The sequence below is a fragment of the Copadichromis virginalis genome, linkage group LG2 (assembly GCF_057382275.1).
Source record: "Copadichromis virginalis isolate Kocher_CV1m ecotype Utaka linkage group LG2, C_Virginalis_male_GT1.1, whole genome shotgun sequence".
Classification (NCBI taxonomy): Eukaryota; Metazoa; Chordata; class Actinopteri; order Cichliformes; family Cichlidae; genus Copadichromis; species Copadichromis virginalis.
Genome location: NC_140619.1, coordinates 3047448 through 3058058, shown reverse-complemented (window position 1 = coordinate 3058058; position 10611 = coordinate 3047448). Strand labels below are relative to the sequence as shown.

General features: G+C 38.3%; 1 long non-coding RNA gene across 1 annotated transcript; it reads left to right on the top strand.

The window, feature by feature from the left end:
- Window positions 1–455: 455 nt before the first annotated feature.
- Window positions 456–1842, top strand: LOC146716750 (uncharacterized). The gene is made up of 3 exons (XR_014915714.1): window positions 456–756; window positions 951–1038; window positions 1736–1842. It is a non-coding gene; the product is annotated as an uncharacterized LOC146716750 (long non-coding RNA).
- The last annotated feature ends 8769 nt before the right edge of the window (window positions 1843–10611 follow it).

The window sequence follows — 10611 nt, the reverse complement described above, 5'->3', positions numbered from 1 at the left end:
CATGTTACTGTTTATCTTCCATCTAAACTGTGAGGAAAGAAAAGATTTTGATTTTTATTTTAATCCGCCCGGCTCATTCTGTCATTTTGTTGGGAGCTCTTTGGAATCTGACTTGAATTGAAAGCCTTTATTGTTATTATACAGATATTTAAAACACCTCTATAAAGGTGCACATGTGCTTAGCACGTTATAAAAAACTATACAATAATATAACTATACACATATTAAAAATACATAATATGAATACACAGTACGAGGTGACAGAGACAGACAGCCAGAGAATGATGACACAGTCGGTCAGTTCAGATATTTCAGTGCAAATTACTTTTGTGCAAGTTTGAGTTAAGTATGGTGATGGCTTTGGAGAAGAAGCTGTCCCTCAGTCTGTTTGTTCTGGCCCGTATGGATCTGAAGTGCCTGCCAGTGGTGAGGGCCCACCAGGGGCGGAGCGTGGGGGTGGCTTACGGGGCTTAAGCCCGGGTTGTTTTGTCAGAAGCCCGGGGTCTTTTGGAGTGTAATTTTTTCATAGTTAGATGCCTGGCTGACAACTGTATAAAACAAAAAGTACACACAATATTCGAAGCACATAGTGCACACTGTGGGAATTTACGACTGTGCGTGAATCCCCCCTGATATTGGTATGATCCGAGCTCAGACACTAAGCGACTGAGCAAGGGGGCGGGGCAGCTGCTGCCCGTGAGTGCGCTGTTGGAGAGACGGAGCCAGCCATACTAAGGAGAGCTTAAGTTTGACCAGGTACCAAAGCAAATCATTCGTACCGTACAAATAATGTAAATATGACGGTGAATCACGAAAGATATCAAACTGATCACTTGACCAATATTACGTTACTTGCTCTTCAAGTGAATCAACAAATGGCGAAACAAAAAGCCGAACAAATGCTATTTTTTTAGAGTCTTAGCTTACGTGTGTTTATTTCATATTTTCAGTTCTTACCCTCCCCGACTAAATCGGTTTCAGTTATGTACTGAAATATAAGAATGGACATTCGAGGGTTCTTTCAAAGAAAAAACTCAGGTAGATGTTATTTTATATATTATGCTTTGTATATTGTTCAGTTTATTTCTATGCAAAACAAGAGGGATTTCAGTACACAGCAGGATATAACCAGATATTTACACTTTAGGGAGAAAACACAAAACATTTTTACTGTACAACATCAATTTAGAGTAAACTTGTTTTGTTTTGGATAAATATTGAAATATATTTTGAATTAGTTAAATTTCAGAATAAAGAGAGACAGAGCTATTTTTATCACTTTCATCAAATTTAGGAGTACATGTACACTAAGTTTATTGTTAATTAATAAGAATACTCCAGACGATTCCATTCTGAGCTGCAGAAGCTTCTGATAGGTTAGTAGAGTCCATGTGAGTAAATTGGTGGCACAGCTGTGGATGCATATAAGGCAAAACACAGAGCCTGTTTCTGTGACATGGGAAAATCAAGAGATGTCAACCAAAACACCAGGAAAAGAACTGTGGAGCTCCATAAGTGTGGCTCAGTTTGAATACAATTTGGTGCCATTTACAATTAAGAAATACAGACAGTTTCTGTCTTTACTCTTAAAGTTAACAAATGTGTTTTTTATATTTATCAATCAAAAAAAATAAACATTTAGTCTGATTTGATCTTACAATTAAAAAAGTGTTTGTGTTTTGATCTGAAGAGTTTGTAAATATCTGGTTTCAACTGTATATTTGATGATTGTCAGCACAAAGAGGGAGAGAGAGGAGCAGAGAGGGAGAGAGAGGAGCAGAGAGGGAGAGAGAGAGGAACAGAGAGGGAGAGAGAGGAGCAGAGAGGGAGAGAGAGAGGAGCAGAGAGGGAGATGGAGAACGAGGACAGAACAGATGAACAAGAGCAGGTGAGACACACATGTTAGTCAAATGGTTGTTTACCAGAAGTATCACCGTATCATAGGTCCTCATGTATCTGGTACCTAGTGTTTCTTTTTAGGTTTGCTATTTTTCAAATTCTGTATTTATTAAGTTCTGCAGGCTTGTTTGCACAACAAGGATAAATAATTATATAAACTTTTCTCAATCTAAATAGTGGACTTCCGTAGAATTAAAAAATAAGTGTAGTGCAGGTCTATGATGATTTTTAGTGCTACTATCATCTAGTTCTGATTGTGGTTCTGTCTTGGTTAAGTCCTCAGTCCTCCTGATTTTGAACTGTTGTAGTCCTGTTTTAATTCTGGATCAGTTCTGGGTCTGGTTGAATTGGGGTTTAGTCCTCGTGTCTTGATACAGCCCTGATCTTGTTCTGCCTCGCTGCTTAATTAAAAAACTAGTTTAAGGTGTCCTGTATATGTGATATATATTTTTCCCTATATGAAGTCATTCTTTTTTGAACAGAGCCTATTAATCTTTTAGTCATTTCTACACCCCCCCCCCCCCCCCCCCAAAAAAAAAAAAAAAAAATCCCACATGCATACTACTCTTTGGGCTAAGCCCCGGGTGTTTCAAATGTCTGGCTCCGCCTCTGGGGCCCACATTGGCAGGTGGAGCACTGACTGGAGTATCTGATGGTGGCTTTTAGCAAGTCACAATTTGAAAAGAACTAGGATGTACCCCACAAACAACACATAATAATAATAATAATAATAATAATAATAATAATAATAATAATAATAATAATAATAATAATAATAAAAATAACAATAATAATAATAAAATAATAATAATAATAATAGTAATAATAATAATAATAATAATAATAATAATAATAATAATAGTAATGAAGCTAGCCCAGAGACATTTTAAATAAGGAGGGGACACGATAAGCCATGATAAACAGATCCAAAATGGATCAGTTTGCATTCATGCTGTGCATGTGGACACTGACCAGAGCACAGTTTGCTGATCCTCCATGGAGCCGCACATATGCTACCTTCAAGTGGTTTGGGTTCTGGGTATCACTCAAATCCAAAGCTGTTTAGAGAACTCAAAAAGAGGTCAAGTAAACCAAAACCCAACCACGGCTAACTTAACATAACTAACCTGTTTACTTGTTAACACACAAGGCTACCCTACCAGACACAAAAAGAGGATGCTTTCACAAACAACATATACATCTAGAAACTGTAAAAAACAAATGATTTTACAAAAGTTGAACTCTTCTGTTTTCTTCTTGCTTGTATAAAAGGTCCTCTCACTCAGTTAACTAGCTCTTTGGAGCTCGGGAGAAACACAGCAGGTAAGTATTATTAGCATAAGACAGAACTGTTAGCTAAGAGCGTGCACCAATATCATAATATATATATCAAATCATGATTGTGTATCATCATATTTAAATGAAAACTAACTAGATAAAGTAATAAGTAAAAATACTAACACTCACACTCTGACCTACAAATGATCATTGATTAACATGTTATGTATCCTTATGCAGATAGGTTTATTTAAACCATGCTACAGTATGGTACAGTAGTGAAAATATTTGTTTTCTTTTGTTTCGTTGTTTTAGGTATTATTGTGGGGTCTTTGCTAAGAAATATCGAGCTCCTTGAGGCAACTGTTGTTGTGATTTGGCACAACTTGAATAGAGCACTGAGCTCTCTGTCTTTTGTGCTAGTCATCAAATTGGGTCTCAAAGCATTAACTAGAACAACAGAATAATTACATAAAATTATTACATCATTTTTTCATTTGGCATTATTACTGGATCAGAAACAGAACCTGCGTTGGTAAGCACATGCTAGCTGAGTGTTTCCAGACTTTGGATCACATGGGGGGGGGTTGTTGTTTTTTGTTTGGTGTTTTTGTTGCTTTTCTTAATTAAAGTGACGACTAGAAACTACTGCTCAGTTAGCATTTTATTCTCCTTTAACATTCAGAGTTGTTACCACATAATAAAAAGAGGATTTCAAAATGCGTATGGAGTTTATATCACTTGGTGTTATAATTGTCAGAGAATCTGACTTAATTATCCAAGCTGCAGCTTGTCAGATTGGAACATCTTGTCCTAATAATGAGAATAATGAGTAGTGGAAGTGTTTCTCACACTGTGATTGGATGTGACAGGAACAGGACAGCTGATGACAATGGAGGCAGTAAGTGGGCAGACACGAAATAGAAATTAGGAATGTTTTTTGTGAAGAGCACTTTTGGTTCTACATTTCAAAGTACTAATCAGTATTGAAAAAGCACGCATCTCAAAGCAGAATGCATGTTTTCAGAAGGAAATGTGAGGAAATATTACATTCAGAGGAACATTGTGAGTTTTATCACATACATAAAGTAAAACTGGTCGTTTTAACTTCCGTGTTCTTACCTGGACATGACTACAAGATTAACAGAATCTGCTCGTGCTCACAGAAGAAACTTCAACTTTGTAAATCACCACCAACAACGTTTAAAATTTCCAAAAAGACCTGGCAGAAAAAGACTATCTAGGTTTACATCTAGATTTTTAAAAAAAACTATATTGGTTCCTATATACAGACAAACTAAACCAAAAGGGGCAGAATCACCTTTTTTTGTTGAGAAAGCTAAGATCTCTTGACATCTGCAGTAAGTTGTTGAACATGTTCTGTTAGTCTGTGGTGGCAAGTGTGCTGTTCTGTGCTGCAGTCTGCTCGGGAGGCAGCATCAGAAACAAGGATGCAAGGAGACTGGACAAGCTAGTGAGGAATTCTGGCTTTGTAATTGGAGCCAGACTGCTGGTGAAGAGATGCACATTAAACCAAACCCTGGAACCAGATTCACTCTGTGCTAAATTTTATTGCTATGAAACAAAAGTGATGAAATGAAAGTCTTGAATATGAAAAATGGTCACTGTGATGTAAGTTTCGCAGCCCATAGATGATGTGTGGGTGCATCAGACAGACACAGATGGCTGCTGATATGTGCTGAATAAAATAAATAGAGCCTGTTCCACTTTGCAAGCAAAAACCTAAATGGACGGGTTCTTATATAGTGCTTTTCTACTCAAAGGAAAGTCATATATGCATTAACAGTCTAGAGGTCCAATTTAGAGAGACAGACTGTGTTGGTACCCACCACTGATGTCCCAAAAAGACTTCAAATTTTCCTCTTAGAAGAAGCCTCAAATAAGTGGTGACTTTGACAACCTAGAAAGGATCCCATCATTGCTGCAATGAGCACAAGCTGCTTTGGAGAGCTTCCATTATTCAGTGAGCTGCTCTTTCCTCGTTTAACTTCCAGTGAATGGTACCATTGTCATTAGCCCTTTGTCTTCTTTTTCCCATAGTTCCTACTCTTCTATATCTCCTCTCTGTTTAACTTTCCGTAGCTATCTGGTCCAAGTTAACAGCTTGCAAAGGCAGTCTTGTACAAAGACCAGTTTTGGTGTCTATCGATGATTTCCCTTAATAAAAGTTTTGAATGTTGCATAGCTGTGTGGCCCCTTTGATTGACAAATGTGCTGACATAGGGAGCTGAAGCTGGATCCCGTCTGCTATCTGCTACTCAACTGGACTTTTTAACTATGTTTGTGCTGTTGGTGCCTTTGGAGCATTTTAATGGGACTGTCTGACAAATATTACCTTGAGGTACAGACTATCCAAGAGCTTTGGAGTTTCACTTTTCATTTGTCATTTTATTTTATTTTTGCTTGATTTTATTGATCTGCCACTCAGCACTAATAGCAGACTATTGTCATGAAATCAATATCCTTAGTATCCTTATTTTCCTATTATATTGTTTTATGTACTTTTATAATAAAGGTTTGTAGAGCAAGGCCACTTTTAACTCCCAAACTAAGTGCTCAGCCAGACTGAAAAACAGGAAGTTTTAGTGCACAGCCATATTAATAGATAAGACACTGAAATGAGGAACTTGCCATATAAGCAATGTTTGAGAATGTGTGACGTGTAAAGTACCAAAATAAAACCTATATGAGGCACAGTTTATGATTCTAATGTTAGAGCTCTTGCAACTGGCGTTTGAGCTGTGCAGGGGTCTCTCTCTTCTGGAAGATGATTGAATAAAAGAAATATCAATATTTTAACACACTATGAGTCGGTTTTCTCTGTTCTGTCATGGGGACAAAAGAATCGGGATTTAATACTATGCAGCCGATGTGTCTGAAGTCCTTGATGTGTTTCTGGACAACTTAAAACTCTCCTTTACTGACAAAATGGTTTGTCATTACTAGAGACATCTCAGTGCAGAAAGGTTGAGATAAGATATTTCAATAACTGGTAATTCCATATCTCCACAGTTTGGTTCTGAACTCGGTTCTGCAAGATGACAACACATACCCCCATAGTGTGGGTTTATCAGAGACTACCTAAGAAATTTGGGAGAGGAGGTTAGAATGGCCTGCCTGCAGTCCTGACCAGCAGTTTGTGACCAAGCAGACCAGCACGAGTATGAGGTGCCAGGCTGTTATGGTTCAATTCAATTTGATCTTATTTATATAGCACCAAATCACAACAACAGTCACCTCCAGGCTCTTTATATTGTAAGGTAGACCCTACAATAATACATACAGAGAAAAACCTCAAAATCATATGACCCCCTATGAGCAAGCACTTTGGCGACAGTGGGAAGGAAAAACTCCCTTTTAACAGGAAGAAACCTCCAGCAGAACCAGGCTCAAGAAGGGGCGGGGCCATCTGCCGCTACTGGTTGAGGGTTGTGGTTGTGTATGCTACTGACGCCTGTCTGTTCAATGAATAACTTGCTGAGCTGCAAACATGCCTTTTTAATTCAGACTTCAGTCATCCAATCTAATGACAATAAAAGAGTCAACAGCAGAATAAGCTGTTTGTCATTATCAGAGGAGATTTGGCAAGTTTTTCATGGGCACAACCCACCTGCTGCTCAACTCTGCTGCTCAACCCCTTAATGCCTTTTCTTTAGAAATGTTGGACCATTTGAGGGCAAATAAACAACCATTCCAATGGTATAAAACCAAAACCTTACATTTTGTACTGTGTGTAGTATATAATGCTTAAATATAACAAAATAAAGAAATAACAAATAATATTCATGCAGAGTCCTGAAAAAAAACACTAGACTTACAAGTGCATTTAAATACTTCTCACAGTGATCCTGCAACAATGTGCCCTTCATTAGCTGAAGGACTGTGAAGGGACTCTGGTGAAGAGAAGGTTTCCCTCTGTGTCCTTATAAATGTTGTCAAGTGGCCAGCTATGACCTGATTAGCTGGCCAAGGTGTGTGTGTGTGTGTGTGTGTGTGTGTGTGTGTGTGTGTGTGTGTGTGTGTGTGTGTGTGTGTGTGTGTGTGTGTGTGTGTGTGTGTGTGTGCGCGCGCGCATGTCCTCCCTGCAGTAAAGCGCATTTTATTGGAGTTAACACTAAGGTCAAATAAAGCAGATTTATTTCTATGGATTACTAGCACTCTGCTAGCCAGTCCATAAAACAGAAACCAATCACTGACACACACACACACACTCACACGAAGGACTGTGCGGCAGAGATATCATTGCTACTGTGTGAAAGAGCCACTATGAGAATAAAGTGTTATGTTTAGCCATTTTAGCCCTGAAGACCCACAAAGACCTTAAAGTGATTCCAGCTTTTTAAAGTAGGACAGCCTCTCTCATCACCTCACAACATTTCATTTTTACTCTTCTGCTGGTACACACTGTCAGTGTTTTGTGCAGAAATCCATTTGCAAGTCCTTTTCATGGCTTTTTTATGTGTTACTTCAATACAGTGCAACACTGTGGACACTGGAGTTGGATGTTTGCTGAAATATGATGATTAGGGTAGAATCATATTTTTAATATCCACTTATTGCTAAAGACTTTCAGATTTTCTGAGTTTCTGAAGGATATGAAAAAAACAAGTGAATAAGATTATTATTATTATTAGGTTGAATCAAACACAGAGGTAGGTTGCAACAAACCAAGTGACACAAAATGAATATGGCACATGTCCATTTTCAGGTCAGGAGCTAAGTAGGATTGTTGTATAGCAGCTGTGCAGCTGTGATGAATGATTAATTGATTTTCAATTAAGAGCCGCAAAAATGGTGCTTCTAAACTTTGAGTTGCATCAGCTTCTAGATTTTTCTTTCTTTGTCAAGAGCACGATAGCTCATAAAAATTGATCTGCTGGTCATCTATGCATGTGCATGTGTGGTCAGCAGTTTGAATGTCTTTGTTATACCAAGCACAACTACAAAAAGCCTCATACCCAGAGACTAGAAATATTATTGAGACGAGGAATAAAAGCCTTGAGGCCATCCTAGTGGGTTTATACATTAAGAGACAACCTTTTTTAGTGATCTTGTAAAAGAAAAGCTGTCTCGGACATCGTGGACATCTGGCATGCTATGTAGGGAACTGATGGACTATTCGGACCACGACTGTGATCTTATTAATCTGATTTAGCAAGCACGCTTTCTGACAATATGGAGACTCCATGGTTAAGAGAATGTGAAGGCGTAGTATCGATACTTTTAAAACGTCTTGATCATTGAGCCAGAGTTACTTATGCCATGTTCATGCTATATGAAATATGTGATAGAAATCCAAGAGAAGCTCAATAGGTTTTATTTTCAGTCATCCTACCACCTTCCACAGTATTTATTTCAAAGGCAGACAGTGTCTTTGGCTAAACTAACTGCTTGAGAACACACAGAGAGAGAGAGAGATCACTGAGCTGTGACTTCCACCAATAAAAACTCATCTGGCTCCACAGCTTCACTCCAGCCGTGGGGTTTCCACAGGGATCACTAAAATGACCTTCAGTCAGGTGGGGAAGCAAAGGTGAAGTCTCCCTTCTGTCAATCTGAATCTGCCCGTCAGTCCATTCATCCATACTTTGAAACAATTTAATTTAAAACAAAAGTTTCCAAAATTCAGAAATGACAACATGACAAACCTACAGAATAATGAGCAATATAATACGAATAAGAGTCGCTGACTTCAGTTCAGCATGAATATGTCACAAATAATGCTGAATTTCACAACTGAGGCAGTTTGAAAAAATAACATCCACTGTGTTATTTTCCATCCGTCATGACTTTTTTAGATTTTTGATAGAATAAGCCAGCCAGAGGAGTCAGAGTTTACACTGTGAGCACAGCAAACATCCAAACCTGCCCATAAGGCCTCCGGACGAAAATAAAGATCACTAGAAGAGTGCTTTTACTGTGAAGGGACAAATACAATTAAACCTCTAACAGTTGATTCCTGCAGGTTTATAGATAGTTTTATACCATCAGGGATAAGAAGATTCCCCAAGAGTTTCACTGCAAACATGCATGATTATAGGCAAATATATGTTTGTTTGCTTGGATTTCTTTGTTCTGTTTTGTTTTTTGATTGTCTGTTTATTTAAAAGCTAAACATATCTTTCTTTCTGCTAAAAACTCCCAGTTTGAAGTCTCAGACCAAAGCCAAGACAACCAGGTAGATATGATCACGGTTGTTTTCTCGGTTTCCTTAATATACTAGGACTCTGTCATCACTCTTTTCACTCTCTTCTCTTTTTTCTACACACACACACACACACACATATATATATATATATATATACATATTTCGTGTTATAACTTTATTTTACCAATTACAATATTGCCTTTGTAGATTGTTGCTACACTGATTCAATCCTGTCATTAGAAAAGAGTGGTGGAATTGAAATAAATTAAATATAAATGGATAAAGGTGAGAAAATAGGGTAAGAGACAGGCAGAGAGACACAGAGGGAGACAGCGAGTTTAATGATTCCAGATGAGCTGAGTGGTCTGCCTGACAACTGAAATGAACAGGAATCAATAGTGAGAGCGTCTGTCTGCAGCAGATAAGACACACACTCACAATGTTGACTATTAAAGACGACAGCTTGAGATATTACACTATTAGTTATGCTATTTTTAATCAGCTATCATATTTAATTAATTCTTCAGGTCAGATTCTATCTGAGTGTCTAACTGCGAGGTGTGTATGGTGCGAGGGTTCTGCCTCTGTGTGTGAGTGGAGGATGGGGGGCTTTTACCCCTGTAATGGGGAAGAGGAGGAGGGCTAATCTAAAACACAGAACCTTGAAAAGACACAAAATAAAAAAAATGGGAGGAATAGAGGAAGCGAAGAGATGGATAGGAGAAGTATAGCGGCAGAAATAAAGAGAAGATGGGGAAAAAATTCACTGAAGCTATATCTATAACACTAATAAATAAAGCTGTACTGCTCAAGGTTTTGAAATCCAGTGGATTTGGACAGGTGTCCGGTTTGTTGATAGTAGCAGTCCTTATTCTTACATTGTTGAAACCTGTTTTAAAGTATTACTGTTTTCTGTCAGGCCCTTCAAACTTTGAGAGGCCTCATTTAGATAGTGATAATGTAAACTCACAAGTGTGACTACACGGCGTATAGCAGCTCTGATCACTGACACTAACGTACACAATTATTCTGACTGATATTACGATCAGCAATAATCAAATTAGTGCAGCAAATCTCAGATCCAGTCTGGAGGCTCTACGCTGAAAGACCAGCTCCATGAACATTATGTTTATGCAGAGCCAAAGCCAGTGGACACAGTGGAAGGAGGGAGAGATGAAAGTTGTGGGTGTGATGAAAGCCTCCGTGTCACACCACACCTTGCTCTGACCAGCCACCGGCATGAGATCAGGCAGCTCAAGCTGCTA